The following is a 19,614-nucleotide window of genomic DNA, read 5'->3' on the forward strand; positions in this document are numbered from 1 at the left end:
GTTGCTCAATTTACAGTGAATGTAAAATACTTCATATTTTTCCCATATCATAATTTCCACATTTTTAATACGAATATATTCTTTTAATATTTTATTATACTAGCAGATCCGACAGACGTTGTCCCGTCTTAACTATGAATTTGTAGCGCGCATTCTGTCAATCGCTAAAATTAACTTTTCTTAAATTTCCTAACGTTCCGCTCAACTTCCTTAATTTTTTCTATCGTAAGATCCTTCTGACAATAACAAACACAACAACAACAAAAATAGTGAAATCGGTCCAGCCGTTCACGCGTGATAGCGTCACCAAGGGAAATAAGGATTCATTTTTATATATATATAGATTTGTATTAATATCTAAGGACGCTGTGTCATCTTGGCATACGGACATTATAAATAAGACAGCGACTTAATACCAAATGGTAATAACTTTGAAGCAAAAATTTGGCACTGATGTCCAGTCTTTAACTATACTCTTTAATGTCTTTGGCCGATCATAATATTTTGCCCTGCCCACGTTTCCGACCTAGGTTCTAAGTTCTAGCCTCGACGGGAAGATAATATAATTTATTTATAGGCATTGTGCATGTAAGTAATTTATTTACGTTGGTCTACTAGCAAAGTACGGTCAGTAACAAAAGTAGTTGAATTTAAAACTAAACTACGTACTGTCCACGTAAAGTTTCAATAAAAAATCTTCACCTTGTAAAGAACACCTTAGATTGTTATTTGCGAAAAAAACACAAAATTGATATGCGATTTGAAATTTCAAATGTGTTCGGTTATTTATGTGCGTGACGTACTAAGATTGTGAACTGTGAAGTTCTGGGTTCAATCCTTACTGTGGTACTGGTGGTAGGTATTTCATGTGTGAGAGTCCGCCTGGATAGATACCACCGCTATGTCTATTTCTGCCATCAAGCAAAAATATGTAGTCACTGTTGTGTTCCGGTTTGAAAGACATTGTAGCCAGTGTAACTACTGGACATAAGACTCAACATCTCATGTCTCAGGATGGCGAGCGCAGTGGAATACCAAACAATACTTTGTAATTCACGGTGTTGGACGGTGTTTCTACTGTTTATGTGCGGTCCTCTTGCCAACAGGCGAACGGCATGCTCGTCTGTCATTCAAAGGGATAAAAACACATAGTATAGAAAAAACACAAAGACTATAGTTTGGACTTCGCAGATTCTGTAGTTAAATACTTGTATATTATTGTATAGACTCTAGATTCACCGCCGTGACCATGAATGCTGCAAAGTCTTCGAAACGTCGGGAGAAAACCGAATCCGAAAAGTTTAATTTCAATGTCTAACATTCGCGTAAACAATAATTACCTCTAACGAGACAAAGGCGTGCGGTCATCAGTCATTACGGTCGCCAACAAAATGCACACGTTGCGAAACGACACAGATTATAATGTATTAACATGCAAAATGTACGCTCGCTTTCGTCGTTTCGTGGTGTAGGGTTGTCACACGTAGAAAGGAAGGAAGATAAAAACATTTAAATATTTCGGTATTACTACAAAGTAATTAATATAAAATTAAATATCTGTTTCACAAGACTAGTAGGTATAGATTTCTATTGCAGAAAGATTTTTCTAAACGCTAGTACTTTCATAGATTAAGACAAACAAACTTGCATTTTTATACTACATTAGGAAACTCATCAGACTCTTAAAAATTAACCCATTTAGCATCGGAATGTTTGCCGGCAAATGTGACAGTTACATGACATTACGCGTGTCACGGAAAAATAACCTTATTATGTAGTATACAATAAGGTTATATTCCCGTGACACACGTACTGTCATGTCACTTACACACACGTAATGTCATGTAGCTGTCATATTTGCCGGCAAACATTCCGCTGGTAAATGGGTTAAAAACACACAACATGACTACGTGTTGCTTTATTCAGATTGAGAGACTAACAACCCACTGACGCCGTGCTCTCTTGATGAATCACAACCATCAAAATTAAACGACATTTAATTCGCGTTTTTGAACATTCTAAGGGAGTTGGTGTTTTTGACACCCTGTCTGTATCGGACACGGCAACCCTGTGTTTTATCGTCTGCTTCGTATTATTTGCAATTTAAATGTAGATTGTACGTATTGTGTTTACTAAGACGCTTGTTACGTTCCGGTTTTGTGTTGCACTACTAACGTCTGTTTAGTTTTTGCTTATTGCTTTGAACGACGAGACGAGCTTGCCGTTCGCCTGATGGTAAGCGATACGACCGCCCATAAACAGTAGAAACGCTATCCAACACCGTGAATTACAAAGTATTGTTTGGAACACTGCGTTCGCCATCCTGAGACATGAGCTGTTAAGTCTTATTATGTCCAGTAGTTACACTGGCTACAATGTATACATTAATTATTACTAACATTTAAGCACGTAATAGATTTGTTAAAAAAATCTGCAACCCAATAGACAAACACGTCATAATATTTAATATAAGTGTTTTTGCATTGCTTTTAAACGTGCTAAAAATCAGTCTTAAATCTATTCGCAAGGTCGTGTTCTATAACGGCCGGGCAGGCAAAAATAGTATTTATTGTCAATTCAATAAGGCACACGGGTTTTTTCAGAATAGGATTTTGTAGATGTGTCGATAGGTTTGCTATGACATCATAGGACGAAAGAGTCGCAGTGAAGTTATGGGTTCGCTAATTCATTCCTACCTCAGTGATATTGGCATGGGTTTGAACAATTCTGTTTTGGTATCACTGTTTAATGCGACGTGAAATCTTTTGTATCGTTGCAAAGTCCACACTACTTATTTCAAATGGTTGTATGCAATTTACAGGTCTTGCTCCTTGTGACATTTCTCTCTTTATACTCACTCATGCCTAAAGGTCCTTTATTCGTGCAGGCTTTCCAATTCTAAACTCTAATGTGGCTTCCTTTTAACAACCGTTAAGTATAGCATCAATGGGCTCTGGAGGTCCAAAGGACAGGCAAGTTGTGTAAAAAACTCTTGCCTGTCTTGGAAATCTGGTTGTCCCTGTAATTGGCCTCTCACATCAGCAGATGATCCGCAATATTAAACTTCCCAGTACGCAGCGCACTAACTAGACAAAGATGATAATGCCTTTCATTATTCTATCTCTCATTTTAGAACGTGAATTGGGATCAACCATTACAAAACTTTAATTGTCTTGCACTGAGAAGATTTAAGTGCTTGCCAGCGTTTCCGTTTACTCGAAACAGGATGCGCTCGATCACTCATGTTACGTTTTTTTTGGTTTTTTTTTTTCATTCTAATTTGAGACAGTATCTCAACTAAGATGGAACTGTTTGGGGTTTTGCCAACATGCGTTTTGTAATGAATGATTCAGATGAATCCGAAAATCTCATATCAAACATCAAGTAGTCTTTATGTTGTTTTTTATATGCACGGCATTCACCCTACTGCACCTGATGGTAAGTGGAGTAGGTCCAATAGAATGTCGACTGACGAGAGATGATTACCCCTCGGTAGTCGACACAATTATGCCGGCCTGTTGGAACCAGATATACAGGGTGATCCCGGAACGCGACACCCTTACTTGGGCCAGTATGGCGGGTTTAACACCTTGTGTACAGAGGCCGCTATCCGTGTGGATATAAATTATATCCAACCACCAGCATTTCTGAGATACAGCGTCATTACCCCGCTTTAATCCCATTTATTAACTAAAAAAGTTTGATTAAAGCTTGGCTCTAATGTAAAAGTTTGTCCCATTGTAAAATGTCGTATCTCTATGCCATTGCGCTTACCATTAGGTGCAGTGCAATCACTTTATTGTGCTTGAGAATTTAAAAAAGATCGATACGTCTATTTCTGCCATCGAGCAGCGCATATTAAAAGCATTATTGGGTTCTGGTACTTGCATTGTACCTAATTTCCCTAAGTCCACGGTGCTTTGTAATTAAAAGTTCTGATATTAGGCGGTCGTGTTCTCTAGCCGAGCTGTTTGCTCGTCACGTCGTTTATTCGCATAAATCAAAGTCCAAAACAACACATTAATACTGTATTTGATAGTGTATAATAATGTACGCATATTGCGGTCGTGTTATCAAATGAATTGTAAAGGCAAAATTAATTCTGCGGTCACAAATAAAGTAGGTGTTTATTGAATTATGTTTAATTTGTTTTATGTGAAAATGATCGATGATTGTAATTGGTTGATGGACTTTTTAGATACAGATGTATGCACTCTTTACCGCAATACAAAAATTAGAACTGGGTACCCAATAGCTTAAGTATGTGATAGGATATATTTTATATCCACACGGATGGCGAACACCGTACACGGAAGTTAAGACCCACCATAGTGGCCCACGTAAGTGTCGCGTTCCGGGATCAGCCTGTGTATATCCGGTTCAAAAGGCCGGCATAATTTTGTCAACTGTCGAGGGGGTAATCATCTCTCGTCAGATATTCTATTGGACCCCACTCCACTTACCATAAGGGGTAACATTTCCTTGTACCTATAAAAAAAGGCGTTATTATGTCTGCGATCTCACGTGTCATACACTGTGTAGGTAGTTCAAATAATAATATTACGAAGTAAACAGCGCCGCGAGTAATAATTCTTTTATAGTTCCATTTCTAAGAACTAGTTCAACAACACAGTCACCAACCCAGCATCAGTCATCACCAATTGCTGCGTGAAACTGTGCCGCCAGTGCATTCCGTTTAATTATAATGGTAACACTAGTGGCTGTACGAACTGCTTCCTTTGCCCGGATCGTGTGGCGCGGGGTCAGTGTGCCGTTCATTGATGGCTCATTGTACTTCCTTATATTATTGTAGGTAATGTTTTCCTGTTAACGTCATTTATTATTCGTTTATCCTTTGTTATTCTGGTTATTTCGGCAATATTGATACGGGACTGTCTCGGTGGCGTTATTGTACGTGGTACGACAGCGCTGCGAGGTCCTGGGTTGAAATCCCGGGTCGGGCAAAGTGATGTTTGGGATTTTCTGCTCAGTATCAGCCCGGAGTCTGGAATTGTGTGCCTGATATGGCGATAGGCTCACCTATCACATCATGGAACGGAACACTTGGCGAAAAGTGGGTGCCCTGGTTCCGCCTCTGCATACCCCTTCGGGGCTAAATGCATGGTGTGTGTGTATTAATACGGGTAACACTTTTTGTTACTCCTTTCCCTCACACTTCTCTGATTTTGGCAATTTATTAGACGACTTTTGTATATAAAAATGGAAATATAAACAGGAATGCTTGTAAACGAACAATTCCGGCAACTGATATTTTTAAAATATTTGGCACTCAGATACGTGAAGTATGCCAAGTACATATTATCCGGGGAAGTACTGAATGGGTTTTACTAAGAAATAACTGCAATGCATTCAAGAATTAATTTAATGATCGTAATTTTGGCTTATTGCATTTTCATTCGAAATCTTAACTGTTATTCAAGATTATGAATAAAAAGTGCAATAAATCAATTTGAAAGTCGCGTCCACACACTCGCCGAAACCTAACAAGAGGCGTTGCGTCATAGTCTAGCCCGTTGGCCCACTGAACTGATTCGCGTATCTAACTCATCCAATTTGCTCAATTTGCACTTTCTAACGCCTACAATGGCCACGTCATTTTATACTCTAAAGCTATTATTGGAAGTGTCAAGATTGTGTGAATTGTTTTATTGATAAAGGTTCATAAACATTGGTAACGCTGTGATAAAAAGAGGTTTTAGAGTTTAGATTTAAAAGATAATGTATAAACTGATCCGATTATGACAAATAGAATAATAATTTTCCGTTTTCTCTTATATATCCATCCCATGGTTGTCTGTAAGATTGCCTTGTGCGTTAAGACCGCCATTTGTACTTTTTTCTATTATCTTGTTCCATGATCTATGTCTCTGGTGTAAATAAATAAATAAATAATAGCTAGTAGTCCTTAGTACTATATTCTACTTATTAACGCAATAATTACGCCAGAAACGGATTTGCAGATGGAGCCGCGGACTGAAGCTATATTTCATGAAAGTGGGTGTTGAATTACTGTCTTGTTGGTGTGCGCAAGACGAAATATATTATTACTGATCTATATGAATCATCTAATGTATAGGAAGTGCGGGGCAGGTCAGTTTTTACAACCGAATGACTGAGCAAGCGACCCGCTTTAACAACTGCCTGTAAAGACCCAAAATTATACAGAATTTTGAAATATAAATCATGTAACGTTCGTAGTAGCAGACTGATGAAATTTTAAACACATATAAAGTTAGCCGACAAATATAAGACGACTAAAGACCAAATTCACTTGCAACTATATACTAAGAACTATCTTGTCAAGAAACTAAAACGGAATAGAGGATAGTAAACGTTATTTATCAAGCCAGGACACAAACAACAAATATATATTGTCTATTGTAATGAAGATTTGGGGCCTTAGTGATTTATGAGGCCCCTAAACCCAGTCTGTCCAACTGTCGTATAGTGTAGGGGCTGTCGTAATTTCTCTCAATGTTCTCCTTTCTCATAAAAATAGCTGCTAATATTGTGCCCTAATACTAGGAAACCTACAAAAAAAAATTAAACCTCTATGGACTCATTTGCCTACTGACCTCTGCGAACATTGACATAATATATTCTATAGACACGAACGTCTATATAAACTATTTGTTCAAAATCTGAACTAAAATAGCAACCAAAACGTCACTGTTATAACCTATTTATTCACTTGAACAACAAATAATTTTATTTATTTGACTAATATTTTTTATTCACTCCCAGGTTTACTCTCAGACTCGAGTTCTTATATCATGAGCGTCATTCCGTACATAACCACACGCTGTCAATGTTGAAATCGCACTAAAGTCAAGTGTACGGATTGCAGTACAGTTGAGTCGAACACAATGACGGAACGCCAGATCTAGTATGTAGTAGGTACATATATATCGATGTCTGCGAATGAAATAAGTAGCTTATAAACAGCGGATAATTACTTGTTCATTATGAATACCTTGGTGCGGAAATTAGAGGTCGCCATGTCAATTAATGCAATGAGACTAATGTTTGTGTGGACCTCGCAAGTTACGTGTCTGGTTTGTTCTAAATTTTTTGATTTATTATGTTTATAATAAAGACTGGGGTAGGAAATATATTTGATACTTTCTTACCAGCAGTTTTAATGATAAATTTACAAAATTTCAACTGAATTTATCTAACGTTTTCTCATGTTTACGTGAATGTTAGATATTGAAATGAAAGCATTTTTCGGATTTTATCACGGTTTTATTTTATATTATAATTTTCTCCCGACGTTTCAGACTGCAGTTTTCACGCGGGGAGGGGGGGGCTGTACATATCATGGGACAAGGGAATTTATCGACTATCGAAATCAATTTTAAAAATAATACTATGTCGTAAAAAGCTTTACGGCACACGTGTCCTCTACTTCGTAACATATCTAGTCCTTTAAACGTAATGCGTGAAATTAGGCAGGCCGGAATAATTGTGGCAATCATCAATGGCTTAAATACCCTTGCTTATAATCACATTTCAGTGAAGTGAAGCTACATTACCAAGCTAAAATAAAAAACAAACACCGAAAGAATAAGGTCTAGATTTCAATATCAAAATGCGATCACAGTTTGAAAAAATATTTTTATAATTATTGTGCCAGTCTGATATCATGCTGGCCACTTCAATGTAACATTGTAGTGACGTCATAGTACCGCGTAATCGTATGTAAATGTTTAAATGTACTTAGTGTTGCAATAGTCGATAATGCTTGGTTTAGTCGATAGAAATATTTGAGAGATAATCATGTGCAAATAGTAATTAAGTATCGATTAGTTTATTATTTGGATAAATAATAAGACTTGAGATGTTAGGGTTAATAGAAATAACCATAACTGTAAGACTTCTAGCGATATAAAGAGATTTTAAAACAATGATAAAATTTACATCCATAAGGAGTTAGAAGCAAGTTTAGATCTACCAAGGCTCCATAGCTAAGCTAATGACGTTTGATTAAATTAAAAAAAATACTTGTTAAAGTGGCATCATTACTACGTAGAACTGTGTTTTTTCGGTTTTACTTCCAATCACATTTGTCGCAATATCGATGATAAAAAATAATCCTTATTTCATTCGGAGTAATCGATAAATACGTGATTGTATTTTTATGTTTTCACTCGCATCGTAACGGGGATGAGCGGCGCGTACCGAATCATGAATGATGCCGGCAGTTCCGCTTACTTCCTTTACACAATCTTCAAACTATAATGTTCTTTTTTTAAATTTCGTAATTACTTTTGTTCTTCGCTGGCTAGTTTCTTTTTGCTTACTTCCTTTAAAACTATAATAAGTATTTTTTTATTTGTTTTTTTACCGGCCAGTTATTATTTTAGAAATTAGCTGGTGTAAGAATTTAATTGGTATTTCTAGTTGATATGACTACATTATAATTTAGAATGTGTGTTTTCGAGTTATTTTTTTTATTGGAACTATACACTAACATGAAGAACGTTTTACGTAGTTGTAACATTGACAAGCAGTCTGAGTCGTAACTGTAGGTCAATACGATTTAAAATCCGATTGGTTTTTCCGTTTTACGCAGCCTAATAAACAATGAATTATTCCGAGCGAAGATTCATATTATTTTGCGTTATAACTGTTAACTATCAAGCTAATAATAACTTCAATTTATATCAGGGCAAACGGCCTCAAGAGTCATCGGTCAAGTTTTTTATTACTTGTATGCGAATTGAAACAAGTATTATAACGTAAATAATGTGTTCAAACAAATATTGAACCTATTCTCTCTTTAAATTGATTCAATTTTATTTAACTTATGTGAGTACAACTTTTGATACATTTTTAAGTCACTTTAGACTTGATATGATTAAAGTTACTTAAATATTGATTTTTACAAATAGAGACTTGGTTTAACGTATTTTTAAAAAATGTTAACCGTGTTTGGGGTGAGTAGTAATCTAATTCGAGCGCTTAAGTCTCTCTATGAGAACTCTAGTGCTTGTGTTAGAATAAATGGAGCCTACACTAACTGGTTTCGCATTAATAAGGGTGTGAGACAGGGATGTGTAGCGTCTCCATGGCTGTTCAACCTATTCATGGATAGCTGTCTAAAGGATATGAAAGAGAGTGAGTATGGGCTGAGGATGAATGAGTTGTCACTCAATTGTTTGCTCTACGCTGATGATCAAGTAATTCTTGCTTCATCGGCGGAAGAGTTACAAAAGTTAGTGACAATTATGGATGGTGCTTTTGGGAGAAAGGGTATGAAAGTGAATATTAATAAAACGAAAGTTATGGTGTTTGAAAGGGACGATAGCATGACAGATTGCAACATTATAATCCGTGATGAAAGGCTACAGCAAGTAAGAGAGTTTGTGTATCTGGGTTGTGTTTTCACTAGTGATGGAAGGAATGATAGTGATATAGATAGACGTGTGAGTGCAGGGAATCGGGTGAATGGGGCGCTGCACACTTTTATGGGTAGCTGCAAAGTGTCCAAAAGGCACGACTGGCTGTCTATAGAGGAGTGTTATTGCCCACTCTGATGTATGGTAGTGAAAGTTGGGTATGGCAGAAAAAGCATGAAAGTAAAATTAAAGCAGTGGAAATGAGAGCGTTAAGAAGTATGTGTGGGGTGACTTTGAATGATAGAGTGCGGAATACTACGGTAATGGATATGTGTGGAGTGACAGAGGATGTAGTTACAAAAATTGAGAAGGGTATGCTAAGGTGGTTTGGGCATTTGGAGAGGATGGATGATAAGAGACTGACAAAGAGGGTTTATAAGGCGAATGTGGATGGAAGAGCCGGTAGGGGTCGACCGCACCGAACCTTCGAATGTCAGATATCTGACATTCTCAGTAAAGGCCAGGTCAAAAGTACCCGGAACCGGAGGGAATGCATGAAAGGATTAATGAAGGTTGAGGAAGCGCGAGAAGTATGCCAGGACCGTGCAAAGTGGCAATCTATAGTCTCTGCCTACCCCTATGGGATAAAGGCGTGATACTATGTATGTATGTATGTTCAAAGTGACGTCAATATTTCTTTCATCTAATGAACGGCTTCATGATTCCATCTTAACCTAATTTCGGCCACGACAGCCAATCTGAACGAAAATCGGCCACGCAGGAGATATTATAGTGCACAAGTGTGCGTAATACACAAGCACTGTGTTCCTTAACTCTCATATTCCGGTAAGACGGCAATCCGACATGACCGGAGAGAGATCAGGCGCAAGATCGACGGTTCTACGTGTTTCTGTAGTATTCAATAACAATTTAATAATAATATCCGCCCTGTATTATATACTTGCCCACTGCTGAGCACGGGCCTCCTCTACTACTGAGAGGGATTAGGCCTTAGTCCACCACGCTGGCCTAGTGCGGATTGATAGACTTCACACACCTTCGAAATTCCTATAGAGAACTTCTCAGATGTGCAGGTTTCCTTCACCGTTAAAGCTAACGATAAATTCACAAAGAATACACACATGATTTTAGAAAAGTCAGAGGTGTGTGCCCTTGGGATTTGAACCTGCGGACATTCGTCTTCGCAGTCCGTTCCACACCCAACTAGGCTATCGCCGCTCAATAACAGTTTACACGAATCTATTTGGCAGTGATATTTGCGTCAGTTGCATCTCGTTAAATTTATTTCGCTTGGCGCCTTTATTTATATGTGCGTGGGCGCAGCGCCGCGCCGTGCGATTGTTGATAAATTTGCACATTCTGTTGAACTATTATGAAATAAAAGTCGCGCAGATTTGCCAAAATAAACCGCAAGATTCGATGTATGTACAATATAAATTGTAATGTCCAGTTATTTACAGACTAACTTTTGCCCGCGGCTCCGCCTGCGTTATAAAGTTTTTCGTGCTAAAGTTTTCCGTTATAAAAGTCACGCTGTATAATTTCCTGGGAGCCTATGTTCTTCCCAGGGTCTCAAACTGTCTCCATACCAAATGTCATCTTAATACGTTGGGTAGTTTTTGAGTTTAACACGTTCAGGCATACAGATGCAGCGGGGACTTTGGTTTATAATATATTTTTGTAGAACTTTTTAAGAGGAACAATCCCGTCATACATCATTGTTGAATTACTTTAACCGTTTACGCAGCGCACGCAACGGATGCTCTAAAAACTAATAAATAAATTTTCCCCGTTTTTACAACATGTTTCATTACTGCTCCGCTCCTATTGCGTATAGCGTGATGATATGTAGCCTATTGCACTCCACGAACAAAGGGCTATCCAACGCAAAAAGAATTTTTCAGTTTGGACCGGTAGTTCCTGAGATTAGCGCGTTCAAACAAACAAACAAACAAACAAAAAAACTCTTCAGCTTTATATAATAGTATAGATTATTTTTTTATGTGCACAGCAAAATGACACCTTTTCACCTGATGTGGAGTGGAGTCCAATAGAATGTCGACTGACGAGAGATGATTACCCTCGACAGTAGACACACTTTGCCGGCCTGTTAGAACTTTAAAACACACACACACGTCGATTGAGAAACTCTTTCGTTTTTAAGGCGTTTAATAAAGTGAGAGTCAGCTTAGATTGTGTGTTCGTTGTTCCTTTGGTAATATAATTGCAGTGTAAAGCTTCGAAAATATAATGTTATCATAAAAATATAGAAATAAATATAAAAAAACTGTACCCACTATTTAATAACAATTAATCGTTGTAATGATTTCTTATGTTTACGCGAATGTTACACATTAAAATAAGACTAATTGTATAAGTAGTGGAATTGGCGGATATATCGCGGTTTTTATATTATAATTATCTACCGACATTTCGAAGACTACAGCCTCCGTGGGTACGAAATGTCGGGATAAAATTACAATATAAAACCGTAATAAAATCCGATAAATACTTAATTTTTCTAACTGATCGTCGTCCAGTGGTCGAAATTCTACTGTCGAATTGGTACATTTGTAACACGCATTCGGGACGAGAATTGAATGCGTTACCCTCTTTAAAGATCTCATTACTAACCTTAGAAGTAACTTGCTTTGCTATCTCACGGAAAGAAAAATGAGAAATCAGCACAATATCGATGAACCGTTTTAAATTTTTAAAATCACGACCGTGCATAAAAATAACCGTTGGAGCTTCGGTTTGCTCAGTCCGTGGGAACTGGATTCGATGCGACCGCGCCGGTGACAACGCGAAATGCAATTTAAAACAAACTAACGTGCGGTCGACTCCGGAACTGATCGTATCGTGATACTTTACAAGTTTGTGCGTAAGATACTAGCGCCAAAAACGGCAACAAGTCGTGGTGTAAAATGGAAGTTTTTTTAATTTATTGCTTTGAATGATGAGACGCGTTTGCCTTTCGCCTGATGGTAAGCGACACGACCGCCCATAAACAGTAGACAGCATCCAACACCTTGAATTACAAAGTATTGTTTGGTATTCCACTGCGTTCGCCATCCTAAAACATGAGATGTTAAGTCTTTTTATGTTCAGTAGTTACTCCGTCTAGAATGTCCCTCAAACCGGAACACAACAGTGACTACACACTGCTGCTTGGCGGCAGAAATAGACATTGCGGTGGTACCTGCCCAGACGGACTCTCAGATATGAGAGACCTACCACCAATGATTACTTTTATGAAGAAACTAGCGTTGGTTTCAAATCATAATGTACTTGTGAGGTCGTTAGTGACGAGTTAACGGGACGCGGTAATGAGAATGCGCTTTTTAGAACTTAATGACGAGACGAGTGAGCCTTTAGCTTGCCAACAATAACATACATACATACATACATACATACATACATACATACATAACATCACGCATTTATCCCCCGAAGGGGGTATGCAGAGGCGCAACTAGGGCACCCACTTTTCGCCAAGTATGTTCCGTCCCATGATGTGATACCCCTATCAGCGAGCCTATCGCCATATCGGGCACAAATTCCAGACTCCGGGCTGATACTGAGCAGAAACACCCAAATATCAATTTGCCCGACCCGGGATTCGAACCCAGGACCTCAGAGCGCTATTGTACCGGACATGCAATACAACTACGCCACCGAGGCAGTCAGCCAACAATAACACTATCCAAAACTATTACAAAGTAGTAGTAAAATAATATGAGTCATTTAATTAATATTTCTCAAGCTCACATCGGTACAAACATGCCATACTTTTTAGCTCGGGCACACGCGGTGTTGCCAGGGTACATAAAATATTATATTGCCAACACAAATGTTTACAAATGTAGCTACATAACGTACGAAAAAGTTCCTCACCACGCGGTAGTGCACTCAAGTTTGCCAGCTATACCTATGTTAATGGGTCAACTCCCAACCACGAGCGAAATTGCATCCCAAGCTTCTATCGTAAGCTATCTTGGCTGCGATGAATAATTCCGAGGTTTACTCGCAGCGGTGACATCATTCCAAGAACATGTGTAAGGGCCTTCCCACACTACAGTTAACTATAATTTGGCCGTGCAGAAGGGTCGTGTACTGATTGGTACCCCGGTTTAATACTAACAATAGTATAAGTAGTGGATTTTGTTCGAGCTGTGATCTCTGGTTATTTGGTTCCCATTTTTCTAACGTCTAAATAATTCAGTGTACGCAGTGTAGTTCAAGGGTTGCGAGCGCCTATAACTGTCACATAAAAGATTGGTGTCTTGGTATCAGTCCTTGCCAGGCTAACAAACGTATAGTCAGGTAAAAAAGCGTTGTGTAATAAATTATTAAATAACCGAGAAATCCGATCATATTGAATTTGGTACCAAGGCATTACATTTGTTAGAAAACTTCCTATTCGGATATAGTTGAAATTGGTTATAACGACGCATCGGTTATAGCAACTAAATGGCTACGTACCGATAAATACGTGTATAAAAATTATCGTTTATAGCAATTATTATAAAGTCCAGATTAGGTGGTTCCTTCAATCAACTTTTCTAGGAAAATGCCCTGACTGCGCACAAGTAGAAGAACTTTGAATTACAAACCACTGCGTGGCATTATCTCATTCGTCATTCTAATAAGTCTCATAAGTAAATAATCTTGGTAAATCCGCGCGGTCTATCGTCAAGCAAGGCGCCTTCAAATCGTAGTTCGCCGATCGGAATAATCAGTTCAGTGAATACAATAGAATTTATGACCTTAGGAGTAGGACAGCCTTGGACACCTAGACGGCTGAGTCTACGATGGAAATAAACTCATTGTAATATTTATAGTGTTTTGAGAATTATTAAGTGACAGAATGCATAGTTTTTTTTTATATCTATATATATAAAAGAAAGTGCTGTTAATTACACTATTTATAACTCAAGAACGGATGATCCGATTTGGCTGAAAATTGGTGGAGAGGTAGCTTAGAACCAGGAGACGGACATAGGATACTTTTTATCCCGTTCCCACGCGAAGTGACGTGACATAAGACGTGGTATAAGAAAGCGAAATTTAGTATGAAGATAATATAAGACCCTGGGAAGGTTATAGGCTACTATCTCTGGAAAACATATAGTGGGACTCGGAAAACTCCTTCACGCGTGTGAAGCCGCGAGCAAAAGCTAGTTAATAATGAAACAAGCAAGATCCTTTGAGAGAAAGTCACTCAATTAAAAACAATACCAGCAAAGTATTGTACCCCCACAGTTAATAGTTACACAATTTATTATTGTACAATGACCATTACTTAGGTATATATATTTTGTTTTAGTTTCGTTTTCTACTTGGACAGTGAATTTAAGCAATCGAATTTAAGACTAATATACGCTGCGCACCGGAGCGTGTGCGCAACTCGCCGCCGGGCCCGGTTGTGAGCGTTGTGAGTTATGTTCGGCTCATAAATAACATGATAAATGCATAATCCCAAAATTGTATAATATATAAGCCGACAATGCGTCCGCACGTCTCCTGGCCCTCTCATCGAAAATCAGCGCTGCAGTACCACTTACCTGGTACAACAGCATTCAGCTGAATGAGAGGTGCCATTGCTGGTATTTGTTTATTTATTTATTATTATTATTTTCTATTGTAAGTAATTAATATTACTTACATAAACAATTATTTATATTTAGACGTTCGTATTGTTGTTGTTTTGTTATGTGTTTTAATGCCAGCAATAAATACATCTTTCTTTCTTTCTTTTTCTAAAGTCAAACGTTGAATAACAAAACACTGCACTTACAACCTCTGATTTAGATACTTTTTTATTATTGCACGGAAAAGTGCCTCCACTGCACCTGATGGTAAGTGGAGTAGGTCCAATAGAATGTCGACTGACGAGAGATGATTACTCCTCGGCTGTCGACACAATTATGCCGGCATGTCAAACCGGATATATAAAGGCTGATCGCGGAATGCGACACTTGCGTGGGCCACTATGACGGGTTTAAACACATTGTGTACGGTGGTCGCTATCCGGGCGGATATATAATATATTCCACCATCAGCAAACTTATACTTGCCAAGTCCAGACGAATTCATGAAAAGGAGCGTGTATTATCTTTTTCCGGTATATTCGTTACTCGATATCATATTTAATCACAAAGTTATTCGTCAATTAAGTAAAGTTAGTTAAGTACTGCACAACAGAGGCAGATACAAAAGTTGTCATCGAAACCATCAAGAGGTTTCAAGACGGACACGACCTTCAGTAATGAAAAATACGATCAAGAAGATTCTCCAATAGTCTAAATTAGGCGTAATATATTACGCGTTATGTCTCAATTTCAATTAACAGCTGCGGTATTGTATGGCGGCTGACATGAACGTTGTGATGACCCAGCCGGTTTCACGCAAACGAGAGACTCAACACGTACTACCAGAAAAATCAACATGTTTCTTGGTATTGTCAGTATAGTATGGATTTGTAACCACAATAATACTATAGGAAAAGCGTTTTCAAAGTAATGTACTTATTCCAACAAATTCCTTTTTATTAAGTAACACATGGACGTACTGTGTGGTTTTGCAGTCTATTTTAGCAACAGGTGATGTCATCCTGGCCAGCAGTTGTCCGCCTTCGGCTTACAACTTACTATTCAACTCGACATAAATCAAAAGATATGTTTGAATTCTGCTATACTAGTTTGTTATGTCTAGCGATATTACAAGTTTTGACTTGCGCTGGAAGTGTGATTCGAGATTCTGTTTACTTTTGTAGTGGGTTCATTTATCTCGTGAATAGGGTTGCCAACAATTCTTCGGTGAAATGTAGTATTTAAAACAAGGTATAAAAAATATAGTACACTTAAAAAATTATAGTATTTTATGAAAAAAGCAAAAAATAGACAAATATATATATTTTTTCGATGTTTTCTATAAAAGTCGTATACGCGCTGTCCCATCACTCAAAAGTTAAGGTAAATGAGCGTTCATATATTTTGAAAAAGGAAGGTTTGTTTGTCAGATAGAGGTGTTCAAATTATAGTATTTTTGCGTACTATACATTTCTTAACAGTATATAGTACGCATACCTAAAATATAGTACAATACTAATATTTAGTACGGTTGGCAACTCTACTCGTGAGTCAGCGAACATGACGTATGTTGAAATATTAGCGGAATCAAACAAAACACAAACTAATGAAACTTCATGTATGTTGTTTTTTTTCTATAGTAAAGCGACTATCTAGTTAGCTCCAATATAAATAATACAGAATGTAAAACAAAATAACATATCAACGTATTATACCGAGCACAATTTACTTACATCGTTTCTTATAAGAATTCGGTTCGTTAACGCATTGAAAATCACTATTTTGGGTATAAAGTGTCCCAAAAAGCGCCGCAAGCGCACTGTTTACACTCTCGTCTCGTTCGCATCGCGACTAGTCTTTCCGCTCGCGCGAGAGTGTGAATGAGTCATTATAATTTCGGAAAGTACGTATGAAAATATATAAAATTGATGCATTTTTATATGAAAATATAAAAAAAAATAGGTTCGTATCTCAACCGTGATAATAAACTGGTCGATATGTGTGCACTAACCAATAGCGTAGCTTGCCACAGACAGGCCCTATATCTATATTTGTTGGGGGCTCTTCAGGCCAGTGCGAACTTTTGGGCGCTCACTCGGTGTAATATAGGTGGGGGCCAAGAGGGGACCTGATGCTCGGGAGCCCCGTATCATTATTCCATATTCAAAAAGCGATCTCAATCTCAATCATCGATCCCGAAAATGAACCAATCAGAAGAAGTCATTTGTAAACATGCCAAAGGACTTTGGTCTGATTGGTCCACTTTCGAGATGATTTGGATCGTTCAAAAACGTTAAAACGGCGGTAAATGCATAAAAACAATGTAAATAATTAACAGAGACAAAAACATGTTATGGCGTGAGAGTATGTAAATATTTTTTATTTATCCACATGTCATGAACGCAGACGTACATTCTACACCATTTGTGTCTATCTCAGATAATTGTTGATCGCTTTTGACGGCCGGCGTAACTATCACTTCTAACGAATTTGTATTGTATGTGTAAAGGATAGAGTCGATATTTGTTTGGATCGGAGCGTGTAACAGCTTTCATATCCTTTTCCCACGGTGACAAAATATTGTATGAATGCAATTTATTGTTGTTAACATTACCACATGTTGATGCGTTCGGCCTGAGTAAAATACATATTTTATAAATATTTAAATTAGTTGTTACAAATCAAAATCAACTTTATGGGATTGGTATTTGAATAACTTTTGAATGACTCGTAATTAAACAAAAGTAAATTGAAAATAACGCTTCCAGTTTGTTATATTAGATGTATGTGTTTATATTGATAGTTTACTGTTTTGTTTCTTTTTGCCATTAGTATGTGTTTTGTCCTTTCGTGGATGTTACTTGTAGCCTATATAATTACTGGGTTACCTCTATTGCGCTGAGGTCCCAGGTTTGTGTCCTGGATCGGGCCAAACACAGTGTGACTGGATTTAAAATGTTAAAAATGACTCAATCGCAGCTCGAAGTCAGACAGTTGGCGGTGTGATACCCCCGTGCCTCGGAAAGCACGTAAAGTCGTTGGTTGCGCCTGATCTCTCTCCGGTCATGTCGGATTGTCGTCACCGGACTATGAGTGAAGGAACAGAGAGTGCTTGTGTATTGCGCACTTGTGCACTATGTCTCCTGTGTGGCTGATCTCCGTTGAGATTGGCCGCCGTGGCCGAAATTCGACTAGGAGCGATAGAATAACTGGGTATTATGAGACTTACCTCTAGGGTTGGATATCGAGCGCGGTGCAGGGCTTTTGGCACGTATTTCAAATCGGGTGGCGTTGCTTGTTCCTATGGCTGCACAGTCGTGACGTTTAACATCAAGCTTCCTCGTTTCTTTATTTGTGCGTAATAGTACAGTAATTAATAATAAACAAACATACGAACGCATCAATAAATATTATAAAACAAGTCCCGAAAAGCTGTTTGACTGGTCGATTTTCTCAAAATGTACTGAATGGATTTTTGTGCGGGTTATACTAAAAGATACTGCAATTCTAGAGAAGGTTTAGGTTAATATTATATTACGGTTTTATGTAAATTGACTGAAGTATAACGATTACTGTTGAAGAGGTCGCGTGGTTGTAAGAAATCTCGTGGTCGGGCTTTACGCGGGAAATTTTGTGACACTGATTTCCACGCGGGTGAAGCCGCGGGCACAGCTAGTATAATTATAATAATTAATATTGTTATCTCTAGAAACCTGTTTGCAACTAACAATCTTTGAATCTAATATGAATTTTTATTAACACATTTTTTTAGTATGCAATAAAGTAGTTATTATCTGCAAGTCTAGCAAAAGTAAAAGGTAATTTACAGAGTGAGATTACACGATTGTGGATTTTTTTAGATAATTATCATGACTAATACGTTTTTTTAGTTAAGCTCTGTTCGGAGTAGTATTTTTTGGTGTTTACGTAAGTTTCACAGTTATTTCAACTGTGTCTCATACCCGAGAAATTATTCTAAATCTTAATTTTGATGACGGAAAATATAAAATTCTGAGGCTGCAGTGTGAGAACATATAAATAAGTTTATGAATACGTAAAGAATAGCATGTTCCATTAAAAGTAATTGTGATTATTTCATTGTAAATTAAAACGCATTCTTATATTTTTCTTTCATTAAACACATATATTAGTACCAACGTTTTGAATATCATGTGTTGTTTTTCGGGATAAAAGTAACCTTTAGCACTAGGGATTAATGTAGTTCTAGCTTTCTATTAATGAAAATATTTTTTTATTTATTTGAATGACGAAACGAGCTTGCCGACCGCCCATAAACGGTAGAAACACCAACACCTTGAATTACAAAGTATTGTTTAGCATTCCACTACGCTCGCCATCCTGAGACGTGAGATGTTAAGTCTCATTATGTCCATTAGTTTCCAGTAGTTAGATTTTGAAATTGGTTTTGTAGTTCCTGAGATTAGCGCGTTCATACAAACGCACAAACTATTCACCTTTATACATTAGTATAGATAGATGTAACATGGAACTGTTTATTTTGTCACTGGATGACGTCATTCAACGACTCTCTTGGTTACATTATTAATGCATTAGCGCTAATTTATGTCAAATACTGATTACGACAAGTGACTGTAAAGATATGTGATTCGAATTAT

The 19,614-nt window shown here is 37.6% G+C and overlaps 1 protein-coding gene across 1 annotated transcript in view; it reads left to right on the forward strand.

The window, feature by feature from the left end:
- The window catches only part of LOC115452858 (pleckstrin homology-like domain family B member 2), a 172,237-nt gene that overhangs the window by 20,927 nt on the left and 131,696 nt on the right, over window positions 1-19,614 (forward strand). The window lies entirely within an intron of this gene.

Source organism: Manduca sexta, chromosome 2, assembly GCF_014839805.1.
Source record: "Manduca sexta isolate Smith_Timp_Sample1 chromosome 2, JHU_Msex_v1.0, whole genome shotgun sequence".
In the NCBI taxonomy this organism is placed as follows: Eukaryota; Metazoa; Arthropoda; class Insecta; order Lepidoptera; family Sphingidae; genus Manduca; species Manduca sexta.